This window comes from Macrobrachium nipponense, chromosome 5 (genome assembly GCF_015104395.2).
Source record: "Macrobrachium nipponense isolate FS-2020 chromosome 5, ASM1510439v2, whole genome shotgun sequence".
In the NCBI taxonomy this organism is placed as follows: Eukaryota; Metazoa; Arthropoda; class Malacostraca; order Decapoda; family Palaemonidae; genus Macrobrachium; species Macrobrachium nipponense.
In genome coordinates, this window is record NC_061107.1 from 6679245 (window position 1) to 6696522 (window position 17278).

Genomic DNA, 17278 nt, shown 5'->3' on the forward strand with positions numbered 1-17278 from the left:
TACAATTGATATATCTTCCGCTCGTTCTCTCCCGCTTTCTCTCTCTACTTCTTCCGCTCTTTCTCTCTCTCTTGCTCTCTCTCTTTCTCTTTCTGCAGTTCTCCTCTCTCTCTCTCTCTCTCTCGTTCGCTCCTTCTAACGCTCTCTCTTTCTCTCTCTGCCTGCTCCTCTCTCTCTCTTTCTCTTTCTCTCTCTGTTTGCTCCTCTCTCTCTCTTTCTCTTTCTCTCTCTCTCTCTCTCTGTCTCTCCCCCCTCGATCTCTCTCTCTCTCTCTCTCTCTCTCTCTCCCCCTCGATCTCTCCTCTCTCTCTCGTGGATGTATACGTAGTCGGTTGGTTTCTTGCGCCATTTCTTCTTATGATGGTGGGGAGAAACTCTGTTTCTTTTACCGTGTTGATAGTCGGTTTTTCTCTAATATATGTAAAGCTTCAAGATAACGTAGGCGTTTTCGGTCCGGTGCATGGTCAATAATTTCTATGTTCTTTATAAGCTCAGCTCTTTCTGGTCTCCTGTTGTGTTTTTCCCTATAGTGAATGAAAATGGCCCCTTCTTGAAGATGACACGAGAGACGCTTGGAGAGTCTGGTAGTGGTCATCCCGATATAAGAATGGTGGCATCCATCCACCGAGCATGTGAATTCGTAGATGACACTCCTTCTCTTCAAAGACGTTTCTGGGGGCGCCGGGTTGTTTCTAAGAAGCAGCTGGCTGGTTTTCATGCTTTTGTAATAAATTATGAGGCTAATTTTATCACTTTCTGTAGTGGGGGAGACATTTTCACGATTATTTTCCTTATAGCCCTTTTCATCTTCCAATATTTGTGGTGCATATGATTTTTATAAAATATTTGTATAGCTCCACTTTGGTCGTTAGTTAGGCGGTTCGTTCTTTCTTGTGCCATTTATTTATGGAGTCCCTCGTTTGGCGTTCGACCATACGGTTTGAAAAGTTATTATTAATGAGAACTTGTGTAGACCTTTCGATTTCCTGGTTGGTTTCTCTCCATGTGGAACAGTGTGTAAGGGCGCGGCGGACGAAGGCCTCGACCACCGATCTTTTATACCTGTCGGGCACTCGCTGGACCCATAAGGCATAGACCCGGGGTTTGTCGGGTTTCTTGTGAACCGTGGTGGTGTATCCGTAGGGGTCTGCTGTACCCGAACGTCCAGGAAGGGTAGGGCACCGTCAACGCTGCGTTCACACGTGAAGTGGAGGACGGAGCATTCTTCGAAGGTGTTTCTTAAAGTTTCAAGGTCCTCTTCTCTGTCAACTTTTATGAAGGTGTCGTCTATGTAGCGGTAGTATTGGGGAGGGACAGGGGATCTTATTGAAAACTCTTTCTTCGACGACACTCATGTAGAAGTTGGCAAATAGAACCCCTAATGGGGATCCCATTGCCACGGCCGTCAATCTGGCAATAAAGATGTCCTCTGTGGGTCGTGAATGGTGCCTCTTGGTACATATTTCAAGGAGGATTTTTAGGGCTTCCTCGGGGATGTTCAAAGCCTGTGTTCTCCTCACATCTGTATACTCTGTCGAGGATGTGTTCAATCGTCTCGTCGACTGGAACGTTCGTGAAGAGGGCTCTCGACGTCAAGAGAGGCGATGATACCTGTAGACGGAGAGTCTCGGAGTTTACGTAAAAAGTCGGTAGATGACTGTAGACAATACCTGTCAGGGATATTATAGGTATGGCGTGAGGAGTTCATTGAGTCTCTTCGCGATTTTGTAAGTCGGGTTGGGATTTGGCTTATAATAGGGCGAAGAGGATTTCCAGGCTTGTGGGTTTTTTACGGTGCCGTAAATATACCCTGGATTAAAGTCACCTGGGCAAGGGGAAGTCTGGGAGCATTCCTAGCGGCATGGATTCTTTCGACCGTCCTATTAATGTCTCGTCGGATGTCTTCGATGGGGTTCTTGTATATTTCTGAATTTGGATTGATCAGCCAGTATTTGGTCCAGTTTTCTCGTGATATTCTGAGGTCTTTGACATCCCCGCCCCGAGGAAGCCCTAAAATCCCTCCTTGAAATATGTACAAGAAGGCACCATTCACTGACCCACAGAGGACATTCTTTATTGCCAGAATTTTGACGGCGTGGCATGGATCCCCCATTTTAGGGGTTCTATTTGCCAACTTCTACATGAGTGTCGTCGAAGAAAGAGTTTTCAATAAGATCCCCTGTCCTCCCCAATACTACCGCTACATAGACGACACCTTCATACAAAAGGACACAGAGAAGAGGACCTTGAAACTTTAAGAAACACCTTCGAAGAATGCTCCGTCCTCCACTTCACGTGTGAACGCAAGCGTTGACGGTGCCTACCCTTCCTGACGTTCGGGTACAGCAGACCCCTACGGGATACCCACCACGGTTCACAAGAAACCCACAAACCCGGGTCTATGCCTTAATGGGTCCAGCGAGTGCCCAGACAGGTATAAAAGATCGGTGGTAGAGGCCTTCGTCCGCGCGCCCTTACACACTGTTCCACATGGAGAGAAACCACCAGGGAAATCGAAAGGTCTACACAAGTTCTCATTAATAATAACTTTTCAAACCGTATGGTCGAACGCCAAACGAGGGACTCCATAAATAAAAAGGTGGCACAAGAAAGAACGACCGTAACTAACGACCAAAGTGGAGCTATACAATATTTTATAAAAAATCATATGCACCACAAATATTTGGAAGATGAAAAGGGCTATAAGGAAAATAATCAGTGAAAAATGTCTCCCCCACTACAGAAAGTGATAAAATTAGCCTCATAATTTATTACAAAAGCATGAAAACCAGCAAGCTGCTTCTTAGAAACAACCCGGCGTCCCCAGAAACGTCTTTGAAGAGAAGGAGTGTCATCTACGAATTCACATGCTCGGTGGATGGATGCCACCATCTTATATCGGGATGACCACTACCAGACTCTCCAAGCGTCTCTCGTGTCATCTTCAAGAAGGGGCCATTTTCATTCACTATAGGGAAAAAAACACAACAGGAGACCAGAAAGAGCTGAGCTTATAAAGAACATAGAAATTATTGACCATGCACCGGACCGAAAACGCCTACGTTATCTTGAAGCTTTACATATATTGAGAGAAAAAACCGACTATCAACACGGTAAAAGAACAGAGTTTCTCCCCACCCCCACCATCATAAGAACAAATGGCGCAAGAAACCAACCGACTACGTATACTCCACGAGAGAGAGAGGACAGGGAGAGATCGAGGGGGGAGAGACAGAGAGAGAGAGAGGAGGGAGAGAAAGAGAAAGGGGGGAGACAGAGAGAGAGAGGAGAGAGAGAAAGAGAAAGAGAGAGAGAGGAGCAAAACAGAGGAGCGGAAAGAGAAGAAGAAAGAGGAGAGATTCAGCAGAGGCAGAGAAAGAGAAATAGAGAGAGGGTTTAGAGGAAGAGCGAACGAGAGAGAGAGAGAGAGAGAGAGGAACTTGCAGAGAGAGAGAGAGAGCAGAGAGAGAGAAGACGAAGAGTAGAGAGAGAGCGGAAGAAGTAGAGAGAGAAAGCGGGAGAGAACGAGCGGAAGATATATCAATTGTACAGCCTGCCGCCCAAGAGGTGGGTACCCCAAACAACACCCAACCGACGCTAATAAGCCCGTCCAAACTACGCAGGTCAGAACGCCTCAGGGGGAGATTTCGTTTCCATCCAACGACCAATTAAAATCCGTTCCCACCGACCCGCCCACCGATTGTACACGACCTGGCATGCTATAAATACTTGTAAACTGTATCTTAATTCACTGTACTGTAAACTCTCATAAATGACTGCCTGTGCGCTGTCGACACGTTAGAGGAATAAACCTAAGACAAATGAAAATCTTTACATGTCCTTAGGAAACTTAATACACCAGTACATGCTGACGAGAAAAAGATAATAAGAAGAATTGAGAAGATTCTATATAAATTAAATGCCGTTGAAACAGCTATTGTATTATTATTATTATTATTATTATTATTATTATTATTTATCGGAAGGAAACCCTCTTTCAAACAAGTTTTATTGAAAGATATTGCCTCATCAGCTGCATTCAACTTGTAAATAGTCTTCTCTATTTTGCTACTACTATTTTGCGCCGATATTACTCATCAGGAGGTGTCAAATTCGTGGATATTTCTTAAAATTTATTTATTTGTCACAGTAAATAGATTAAAATACAAGTCAATCTAGTGGCCAACATTTCTCTCGGTATCATCCGAGCATGATCACGGCAGTGGGTCGGAGTAGACTGTAGGTGCTGTCAGGATCTACTCAATATATAGCGTCAGGTCAGCCAGCAGGGGGTCAACCGCTAGCTGCGTTTTCATTGGCTGGTGGCGCAATGCGTTCCAGCTATTTGTTGAAGGAAGTTTTCTTCAAGACGCTTCTCGTCGTTGAAGGTCGCATTGTACTGCCTAACAGATCGTTCGAGTATGGGGCATGACTTCCTTGGCGTTGTGTCACGACGGCTCGTCGTTGTCATTAGCTACTGGGCAGCTTGTCTCACGTTACGAAATGCTTTTGAAAATCCACAGCAGTACCAGATGACCTTCGCCGAATATCGCAGAAATCGCCAGAACGAACATTCCCGTTTTTATCTAGTTAACTGTATCAATACAAATATGTTTACTCATATACATACACATAATTTCTTCCTTTCTTCTACTTCTTTCGTTGACAGTACAAAACCAACAAGGATATTGTGGCTCTTGTGGCTCCGTGAGACAGGGAAGGCTGGGGGAGGCCTTAGAAACCTTCCTTTGAGCCCACTAATTGGTGCAGGTCTCCTTGCATTTGTGATTTGTTCTTCTCTTTGTTGACTCTCTCACTCCTTTTTTCTTTTGTGCGTCTTGTGTCTGCACTCTACTGACGGTGGTGCAAATGAATGAATGCAGTTGCAAGGCTACTTTTGTTCCCTGTTTCTTTCTTTGTATATATACACACATATATATTGGTATATATACTGTATCTATGTATATATATAGTGTGTGTATGTATTTGTGTGCTATCCTTCCGTGCTTTAGCTAAGATATTCCCCACAGAATATTCCACTTACATGGATAGTTGGCAGGCTAAGATCTGCAAATCTAACAGGCGAAAATTTTAAATAAAGGAAAGATTATACTTAAGTCACAGACGATCTGTATTACTATACAGGAAACATTTCATGACACAATGAAACTGTCTAAAAGAGTTCATCTACTAAAAAAAAGTCTCTAAGAGGAATATAAAGAGTTTCATAGCAACATGAAATAGAAAGGTTCCCCCACAACCTTATATATACATTTGCAAACTTCTTTACTTCACATCTAAGGTCAACATCTTCTCTCATCCTACCACCAATTGATATATTCATTTCTAAATATCTTTACAAATCTACTGTTTCCTTCCTCTTACATTCACACTAACATTTATCACTCTATCATCCTCCTTTCCATTTACCCTCTGAACCTATTTTTTCATCACTTTTACACTCGAGTTACTCTTGTTAGAAATACGAATTTATGAAACGCTCCAGAAAACACAAAATACGCCAAGCCAAATGTAAACAGGTTTTATTATTTTTTTTCGTCAATGGAGGATATCGAGAAAATAGTTCCCTGGGTTTTTCCCAACATCAAACACCAAACCGGTTCTCTCACAGGGAGGGGAAAAAAGGGAAAGAAAAACTGTACATCTGGGTTTTAAAGGAAGACTTATTTGAAAGCGATGAAATACAACACCGAAAATACGTTTCCGCCGAAGTTTGCAATTGCAGATCCAACGAGAAAAAATATGTCTTTTGCATAACAACTTTTCAAACCATGTTCTGTTGATTCAGAAACTAAAACTGACTGTTGGCATTTCAAATAAACCTTTAAGTAATTTTTGAGGCAGTGGTTTTATTTAGGAATCAGACTCCAACGCTTTACATACAATAAAGACACATCTTCTGGCGAGATCAGTTACTAAGTACATCGTAGATCAAATTTTAGTGGGCTGCTATGCCAAACCTTCCTCATTTTATCAGATTCTGAAGAGTCGACTTAGTGGCCTTTCAAATTCATTTCATATCTGCATTTGCTTCACAATGCACCACCAATGCAATCAATTGCGCGGGAAAATATATTGCTTGATAGGAGTCAACTCTTGCAACAAATTATGAAGAAATGCGGCAGCTATTTAAGTTCACTGGCTATTCATGAAACCTTTACAGCCGTTAACTAAATATTTACAGACACAAACATGACTCAAAGCTTGTGTTTACACGAGGTTTTTAAGTCGTAAGTAGACCTGCGTCGGTAGATCGAAAACAGTGAACTTGACTCATTGATTTATCTGGTATTATGACGTTTCTGCCAAATGGGATAACGAGTTATCCATTGGAAAAGCAATCACTAGAAAGGACTGGAAAGCATATAGGTGAGAGAGAGAGAGAGAGAGAGAGAGAGAGAGAGAGAGAGAGAGAGAGAGAGAGAGAGAGAGAGAGGGAGAGAGAGAGTTCATTGTTGTTTGGCTGAGTAACAGACGAACGTACTACAAGAAATTCGACTGGAATCAAGTTACAGTAGACTGACATGAAGAAAGGTTCGCAAATCATTATAGTTATTTATGGAGATTCTTAACGATAATGCTTTTAAAGTCAGAAAAGAAAGGGAAGTTTTAGAAAATGAAAGTTGTTAGACAAGCACTGAAATAAAGAAAAATAATTTCATAAGATATGACAAGAAGTAAAAATCAGATAAAAAGGAAAGAGAAAATATATGAGATTTCATTTTGGACAGAGTTTAGATATCGAACAAAATACTGGCCAGTAGTCAATAATTCACCGAGTATCACAGGTGGTATTAAAAAACGAAATATATTTCACGTCAAAAGGAAAATAAAATAAAAAAGGAAAACAATTTTCCAAGTGGAGCAACCGGTCAAGTCCAACAATGAATTCTGATTCGTTTTTATTTATTTCATTTTTTGAGAGCATGAAATTGGGCAGCAGGAAATGCAATAGTTCGAGACCGCGACAATTTATTTTTTTTCCTTTTTTATTTTATCTTTACTTCGTCTTGAAACTTTGTAGCGATGTTTTCCCATTGCTGAAGTTTTTTTTTTTTTTTTTTTTTTTTTTTTTTTTTATCAAGCTAGAAACTCGATTCCAGTTAAAAACTATTTACCTCTTGTTAAGTACGATATTTTGTACCTCAACTGTTAAGATTTATTTCATTTTGAATGGTTACTTTGGTATAATCAGCTGAAACGCTATGGGATACTTTGTACCGCAAATGTTAAGTTATTCAATTTTGATGTTAGTTACTTTAGTATAATCAACTGAAATGCAATGGGATACTTTGTACCTCAACTGTTAAGTTATTTAATTTTGAAGTTAGTTACTTTAGTGTAATCAACTGAAATGCTGTGGGATACTATGTACCTCAACTGTTATTCAATTTTGAAGTTAGTTACTTTGGTATAATCAACTGAAATGCTATGGGATGCTTTGTACCTCAACTTTGAATTAGTTAGTTACTTTAGTATAATCAACTGAAATACTATGGGATACTTTGTACCTCAACTGTTAAGTTATTTAATTTTGAATTAGTTACTTTGGTATAATCAACTGAAATGCTATGGGATACTTTGTACCTCAACTGTTAAGTTATTTAATTTTGAAGTTAGTTACTTTGGTATAATCGACTGAAAATGCTATGGGATACTTATACCTCAACTCTTAGGTCATTTAATTTTGAACTTAGTTACATTAATAAAGTCAACTGAAATGCTATGGGATACTTTGTACCTCAACTGTTAAGTTATTTAATTTTGAAGTTAGTTACTTTAGTATAATCAACTGAAATGCTATGGGATACTTTGTACCTCAACTGTTAAGTTATTTAAGTTTGAAGTTAGTTACTTTAGCATAATCAACTGAAATGCTATGGGATACTTTGTACCTCAACTGTTAAGTTATTTAATTTTGAAGTTAGTTAGTTTAGTATAATCAACTGAAATGCTATGGGATACTTTGTACCTCAACTGTTAAGTTATTTAATTTTGAAGTTGGTTACTTTGGTATAATCAACTGAAATGCTAAGGGATACTTTGTACCTCAACTGTGAAATGATTTCATTTTGAAGGTAGTTTCTTTGGTATCATTAACTGATATGCTAATGATTTCTTGCATGCATATATTAAAAGAAGAAACTAATGTGTCAGTAAATTTTGTGGTATCAGCTTTTCTGGCTTTGAGACAGAGAGCACCTAGGATAGCCTTCTTTGAAATAAAGGAATTTGATGAGTGTGCTTTGTGAAGCCGATGCTCGCTCAATCTGTCACTCTGGGGATCTTAGGGTGTGGTGGATGTATGCATGCGTTTGTGCATGCAATGATGGGTCCAACCACTCGAGACACTTAAGAGATAGCACACATTCTTTTGAGATAAGGAGGGAAACGGTTCGTAGGACATCAAGTGCTGGTACAGACCCATCAAAAAAGGTATGGCACATATTTAAATGACTTAGAAACAGTTGCCTTTGAAAAGAGAGAAGTGTGAAGTGTATACATTTATTTAACATTGTGTGGTGGGGAATACAATGGATATGTCTCTTCGTTTCAGATGGGTCCTATGTTATTATTCTAGAGATGGGATTCTCTAAGTCTTGACTATCGAAATGTAGTAGTTGACAATTTGAGAGCTTAGGTGGTTACTTACATTAATTTGCCTGATCGTTTTCTATCACTCCTTCAGGTTGGTGTTCATACCACTTATTACTGCAAGGTAGCTGATGTTTCTTGTACAGGCTCCAGTGGGGGGCTTTTGCTACTGAATCGCGCCTTTTTTTGTACTGGTTCTGTGCAAGGGCTGGACATTCGCTTGCTATGTGGTTTATGGTTTCATTTTTCGTATTGCACTTTCTACATATGCGAGAGATGTTATTTCCATCTCTTGTTCTTTGGACATATCTGGTTCTTAGGGCCTGATCTTGTGCCGCTGTTATCATTCCTTCAGTTTCCTTCTTGAGCTCTCCCCTCAGTAGCCATTGCCACGTGTCATTGCTGGCTAGTTGTTTAGTCTGCCTCATGTATTGTCAGTGCATTGGTTTGTTATGCCAGTCCTCCGTTCTGCTTGTCTTTCTCTTGTCTCTGTATATTTCTGGGTCTTCATCTACTTTTATCAGTCCTTCTTCCCATGCACTCTTGAGCCACTTGTCTTTGCTGGTTTTTAGATGTTGCCCCAGTGCTCTATTCTCGATGTTGACGCAGTCCTCTATACTTAGTAGTCCTCTCCCTCCTTCCTTTCGTGTTATGTATAGTCTGTCCGTATTTGCTCTTGGGTGCAGTGCTTTGTGTATTGTCTATATTCCATCATTGTCTGGTCTATGCTGCGAAGTTCTGCCTTCGTCCATTCCACTATTCCTGCGCTGTATCTGATTACTGGCACTGCCCATGTGTTTATGGATTTTATCATATTTCCGGCTTTGAGTTTTGACTTAAGTATCACCTTGAATCTCTGCATATATTCTTTCCTGGTCGTGTCCTTCATCTCTTGGTGCTTTATATTCCCTCCTTCCATTATTCCCAGGTATTTGTATCCCGACTCATCTATGTGTTTGATGTTGTTCCCATCCGGTAGCTTTATCCCTTCAGTCCTTGTTACTTTGCCCTTTTGTATGTTGACTAAGGCACATTTTTCTATTCCAAACTCCATCCTGATATCTCCAGATACAATCCTAACAGTCTGGATTAGGGTATCTATTTCCTTGATGCTCTTACCATACAGCTTGATGTCGTCCATGAACATCAGATGGTTAATTCTGTTGCATTTTTTCTTGAGTTGGTACCCAGCATCCATCTTCTGCAGTACTTTTGTCATGGGAATCATTGCTACTACGAAGAGTAGTGGGGACAGTGAGTCGCCCTGGAAGATCCCTCTCCTGATATTAACCTCTGCTAATCTTATTCCAGAGCTCTTAAGTATTGTATTCCAGTTGCTCATTGTATTTTTGAAGAAGTGGATGGTGTTTTCCTCTGCCCCATATATTTTCAGGCATTCTATTAGCCATGTGTGTGGTATCATGTCGAAGGCTTTCTTATAGTCTATCCATGCCATGCTTAGATTGGTTTTCCTTCTCTTACTGTTCGTCATTACTATTTTGTCTATCAGGAGCTGGTCTTTTGTGCCCCTGCACTTCCTTCTGCAGCCTTTCTGTTGGTGGGGGATGTTGTTTATATCCTCTAGGTAGTTGTATAGCCTTCGCTGATGATACCTGTTAGTAATTTCTACATTATTGGTAGTCAGGTGATAGGCCTGTAGTTACTGGCTATATTTCCCTTACTCTTGTCTTTCTGGACTAAGGATGTTCTTCATGTGGTCATCCATTTGGGCGCATGGTGATTTATGATACAATGCTGAAGTTGTTCTGCTATTCGTGGGTGTAGGGCCTTGAAGTTTTTGAGCCAGTATCCATGGACTTCATCGGGACCTGGGGCTTGCCAGTTGGGCATTTTCTTTAGTTGGTGTCTGACTGTGTCTGTCGTGATCTCTGTGAATCTTTGTTTTATTCTCCCTGTTTCTTCAGCCTTGACCTCCTGGAGCCATGTTGCATTTTTGTTGTGGGATACCGGATTGTTCCAGATGTTTTCCCAGAGTCTCTTACTTGGTTCAGCTTCAGGAATTTCTTGGTGGTTGTCTTCCCTTCTTAGTTGGCTGTATATTCTTTTCTGGTTGGTTCCGAATAGTTTGTTCTGTTGGTATCCTTTATTCCTGTTCATGTACCGTTGGATCTTATGTGTTTATTATTATTATTATTATTATTATTATTATTATTATTATTATTATTATTATTATTATTATTATTATTATTATTATTATTATTATCATTATTATTATTTTTATTATCCCATACATCAGTTGAACCGTAAACTTCTGAGAATGAGTTACTTGACAAACCTCTTATCTATGATGATTTAATCTCTGTGATAAATGAGTGATAAATTGTGTATTGGGTTAGCTTAATGTAATGTGTTATAAATGTATTGACCTCTGCTGCGAGACATTATAATTTATTGACGATCATGGCGTGATGTATTGTAATCCTTGTTGGTGATAATGGAATACTCATATATTTCTGATCTGTAACAGAGTAAAAGTGACATAGCAAAGAAAATAATTAATATTTTATCTTAATTTTATGCAAATTTTGACGAGAGAGTTTCTCTAAGAGTTTAACAGTAGTTTTCCAAGTTCAGATGGATAGAGAAAGATTACATACGACTGATGTATATATCTTTTAGAGGAGTGAAGATCCTCTGTTAATATCCCGGCTTAGAATCGGGCCAGCAAAAAGGTTTGAAAGGAGGAAAACCTCAGAGCAGCTGCACTATGAATCAATTGTTAGGAGAGGGTGGAAAGTAAGATGGAAGACAGGGAATATGAAAGGAGGTACAGTAAAAGGTATGAGAGTGGTTGCAGCTAGGGGTCGAAGGCACGCTGCAAAGAATCTAGTTAATAAAAGGGAAAATTATTCTTGTTTTGACAAACAAACACGATGATTTAGAACTTGTTATGGCCGCCATGACTCGGAAAAAGGACCGAGAATATTGGATATTTAGTCGAAAGTGAATTAGCAAACTTAAGTCAAATGTTTAAAGACCCTTTTACGAAAAAAACTGTATATATTTTTTCGTGAGAGTTATGTTAGACTATATATATATTTTATAATATATAATATATATATATATCTTATTATATATATATATATTTATATATATATATATATCTATATATATATATATATAAGATAATATATCTATATATAAGATATATTTATATATATATATATATATATATATATATATATATATCATAAGCAACCCTCTAGCCTCAGAAGTTTGTAAGATCTGAGGCCGGACAGAAAAGTGTGGACCGAAAAACGAAAAGAGTACGGACCGAAAAAAGAGCGGAACGAAGAAAGTATGGACCGAAAACGTACGGACCGAAAAAAAGTGCGGACCGAAAAAAGTGCTAACCGAAAATAAGTACGGACCGATAAAAGTGCGGAACGAAAAAATTACGGACCGAAAAAATTACGGACCGAAAAAATTACGGACCGAAAAAATTACGGACCGAAAAAATTACGGACCGAAAAAAGTGCGGACCGGAAAAAGTACCGATCGAAAAAGTACGGACCGAAAAAAGTGCGGACCGGAAAATGTACGGGCCGAAAAAAGTACGGACCGAAAAAATACGGACCGAAATTGTACGGACCGAAAAAGGTGCGGACAGGAAAAAGTACGTACCGAAAAAATTACGGACCGACAAAAGAACGGACCGATAAATGTACGGACCGAAAAAGTACGGACCGAAATAAGTAGGGACCGAAAAAGTACGGACTCAAAAAAGTGCGGACCGATTAAAGTGCGGACGGACAGTCAAAGCTGGTACAATAATTCCCTTTTACAGAAAACTGAAAAAAAAAAAAAAATCTCTTCCTGGTTTTGCTACTTAAAAAAAAAAAAAAAAAAAAAAAAAAAAAAAAAAATCCGGCACATACCTCAAATCCCTCCAAGTGAAATAACAAATAAATATTTTTACATCATTCAAATATATTTCCCCTTTGGAAAAACATTCGTAGAAGTCTCTTGAAAGATTTTTAACGAGATAAGAAGAAAAAAATAAAAAGGGACTGAAATTTTCAAACATTCTTTGAACATTTAAACATTTTATTAAACGCTCATTAGAATACGAATTAAACGCTAATGAGGACAGGGAAGTCTTTAACATATAATTAATGAACAATAAATTAAGAGATCGGACTGCAATTGAAGAATTACTTCGAGGGAGGATGTACTCGACGATATTTCATTGTTTTTTCGCTCTAAATTCTTATATCTATATGTATACATAATTTTTCCTAGTAACTCACCACTTCTGCTTCCCATATTCTCCTACCCCTCTCTCTCCTCTCTATCTCTCTCTCTCCTCTGCTCCTATACCTTCTCTCTCTCTCTCTCTCTCTCTCTCTCTCTCTCTCTCTCATAGTGCACCTTTCAAACCTTTTACTATCAGTTTCCATTTCAGCGCTGAATGACCTCATCATAATAGGTCCCAGTGCTTGTGGCCTTTTGCCTAAATTCCATACTCGATTTAATTCTCTCTCCCTCTCTCTCCTTCACTTCAACGTCTTCAATCCACCTGCAGTTTCCTTCACGTCCCCCTCACCTCACCTCTTTTACGAGTAACTAATATACAGCCTCATTATAGATGCTACAATGAGGGTCGGACGAGGTGGTATTGTTTTAGAGTCCCCGCTGCTAATGAGATACGGCATCAATCAAACACGTCTTTGTTATATTTTTGGGTGTTTTGCATAATAATGAACGATGTGTTTGATATCTGGTGGCTGCGTTCAGTCGGTCGTCAAATGAATCGCGAACGTTTCTGTAGTATGAATTTGGGTGCGTTCTTTTCGTCCTCGTCTTTTTTTTTTTTTTTTTTTTTAAAAAAAAATTTCGGTTATCTTTGGATACCCTTTGGTGGCTACCACACCACCCCAGGGCCGATCACGTACACTACCCCCCCCCCCCCTCCCCCACCACTTCATGTGTCTATGCTGGGTTTTGTCAGTGGGTTGGGATTTCCACCTTGTTTTCTTAACACAAAAACACAGGATGCATACACACACACACACACACACACACACACACACACACATATATATATATATATATATATATATATTTATATATATATATATATATATATAATATATATATATATATATATATATATATATATATATATATATATATGTATATAATATATATATATATAGATATAAGATATAAATATATTATATATAATATATATATATTATAGATATAATTATATATATATATATATATATATATATATATTTATATTATATATATATATATATATCTATATATATATATATATATATATATAATAATAATATATATATATATATATATATACTATATAGGTATAGAATAATTATATAATAATATTATATATTATATTATTATATAATTATATATATATAAATATATATATACTATATATATATATAGTATAAAACCTTAAAATTTTTTAGTTTATCCTTTATTTCCCATCTCTTCTTCCTATCTCTCCTTCGGTTTTAATCTCCCTCTCTCTCTCTGTCTCTCTCTCTCTCTGTCTCTCTCTCTCTCTCTCTCTCTCTCCAACCTTTTTATCTCCTGATCTTTATCAGTTCCAACGAGACGTATCTATGGAGCTGATGCAGCAATCCTTTTCAACAAGACATGTTTGAGAGAGGGTCTACTCCCAAGATATATTCCACATGTCGGCACACACCATCTTTCCCAATTCGCAGCCAATGGACGAAAACAAAGTCATTTGTCATTTTTAAAGCTGACCTTTGTGATTTGCCGAAATGATAGTGAAAAAAAAAAGTTTTCGAAGGTTGAGTCTTAATGTTTGATCCCGCCCACCCCCACAAAAAATTAGCAAGCATGCAAGACTCACTAAATTACTATCACCCATTTACTACCAACATTCGATGAATTCTAATTTAATTCCAAAAAGTTTATCGATATACATTAAATGGAGGTTAGATGAAACGAGGTGTTGCCACTAACAAATGCAACGGCAAACTAGACCTCAAAATGTGGTGGTATTCTTTTTAAGTAAACAAACAGCGACAGTCGTGACATCTGGTGGCGTGATCGTGAGTCATCAAGGATGGCTAAACAAGTATGGTGGATAATTCATTGGCTGATGTTTTGAAAAGATATCTGAAATTACGCATCAAACATATGGCGATATGAGACTGTAAGCAATTTGGCAGCTTTAGCATATTCTGGTCAGTCTTTTCTTATACTTTTTATACGTGTCAAGTATATGTATATATTACCAAAAAGACACCAGACTTAACGTTAGTATGACGATCTTTGTGTGGTGCTTGAGTTTGTTTCAATTTTTGGGGACGCCATATCTCAAAAACTAACCCTAGAATTGTCTTGAGAATAATCCCATTATGTTTCCCACACCCAAATTACGAAGGAGTCTCTAACATGACGCAACCCAACCCAACCTATCCTCAACTAAACTAACCTAACCTAGGGGTATGACAGAAAAAAAAACTGGGCTGGTTCAATACTAGCCTACATCTCAGGAACTTGCAACCCCTTTTACAGATTGTGGGAAAGTTTGCGGTTAAATTCAAAGATGGTGAATTTGGTTGAACCTGGATGAGGGCTCTGACACCACACAAAACAAAGAATGGAGCTGATGAGGTAATGTACCGGCTTGTCAGCAAACAGGTTCGTTATACAGACGGTTGTGTGAGCTGTTGCAGACCCAGTCATTAGGTCATTAGTCTTACAACCCTACACTTTTCATTTTATTGTATATTAACATCTACATCTATTGTACTACTTATGACAATAGACCTACGTCTCCCAATCAAAAAGAGAGTATTAACAAAATGGTAACAGAAAAATGTATATTTAATTAGGCAAAAGGGTATATTTTTATAATTCACCTGAGCATAAAAATTTCTATAGATTGTGATAGCTAAGATATTGTTTAGTTTATGACAATAGGCCTACGTCTCCCAATCAAGAAGAGGGTATTAACAAAAAGGTAACACAGAAAAATTTATATTTAATTAGCCAAAAAAGTTATTTCTATAATTCAGCTAAGCTTGGAGGCTTCCATAGATTGTGATAACTAAGATAAAACAACAATCAGTCTCTTGGCTTCTTAACAAAGATAAAAGACTGTCAAAGATAGACTGTTGGCAGGCTATGAAATCTGAACATCAAAGAAGTTCCTGGCTCTCTCAGCAGAGACATTTCCAGAAGACGAGACTGGAAAACGATGTAAAAAAAAGTTTGTGGCTCAAAAGCTGCTCTTCGTCCTCTTTCCTCTCTTCTGAATGTTTGACGGTCTGATCTTTTTCCCTTTTCTGTTCCAAAGACTGAAATTCCTTTTAAGCACGAGAGAGAGAGAGAGAGAGAGAGAGAGAGAGAGAGAGAGAGAGAGAGAGAGAGAGAGAGAGATGTAACAGCAATTTTTCAAAAAAAATATCGAATGATCTTGCAGAAAGACGGGAAGATTGCATATTCATAACAAGAACAGAGAGAGAGAGAGAGAGAGAGAGAGAGAGAGAGAGAGAGAGAGAGAGAGAGAGAGGAGAGAACAATATACTTTCAATATTTAATAAACATGCATTCAGATGACAAGATAGCATATTTATAACAGGAACATTGAGAGAGAGAGATGTAAATGCAACATTTAAAAAAAAATATCAAATGGCCTTGCAAAAAGATAGTGGGATTGCATATTCATAACAAGAATATTGAGAGAGAGAGAGAGAGAGAGAGAGAGAGAGAGAGAGAGAGAGAGAGAGAGAGAGAGAGAGGGAGAACTGCAATTTATCATTAATAGATTCTTCATTTTACCTAGGAGTCACGGTAGTGACCTATTACCAAAGTCAAAGAGGTCATATACTTCCTGGTTGTGCTACTTTGACTCTGTCTTTCTGAAATCAGTTCAAGGCTACAGAGGTCAATGTCAAGATAAAAATGTCATGCGCGTTCAAATGGATTATGCCTGGCATCAAATGGTTTTCATTTCTAATTATTGACAATTCATAGCTGTAATTAGTAATTACGGACGCATCACCACACCATGTTTGACCTTCAAAGGTTAAGTGTCAATCACAGATTTTTGTTGATTCGATTGCATCATAGCTGGCTGTAATTGTGTTGATTTGTTGCAACATATGTAATACCACTTTTCATCATCAGAGTTCAAGGTTATTGGAAATTTTGTAATCATGAAAATATATTTTTATCATTGCATTTCGTTAGTTCAGAGTCACTGAAGACGATCTTGTGATTCAGCAACCTAACTGTCAGATTGACTCGGCAATCTAGTTGTCAGATAGATTCAGCAACCAAACCACCACTTGACGCAAATGGAAACAAGAGATCACTTCATAATTCCTTCCCGAGGCCCTTGGCGTCTCTCTAGGCGTCAATTAGCTGGGGATGATTTCCTGGAAGGGAAGATAATATTATACTCGCAGTGATTTTCCATTCATACTAATCCCAAGCCTCGTCTTCCTCCCCCCCCCGCCTCTTTTTTTTTTTTTTTGTAAAGAGGCTTAAGGCCCCTTCTTGAATAGCGCCTATGAATCAGCTCATTACTGTCTTCAGTGTTTCGAGTGCCGTAGAAGATAAGGGCGACTGCCATGTAGAGAGATTGTTAAGAGTTGAAATAATAGAAAGGCTGAGTTAGATAATC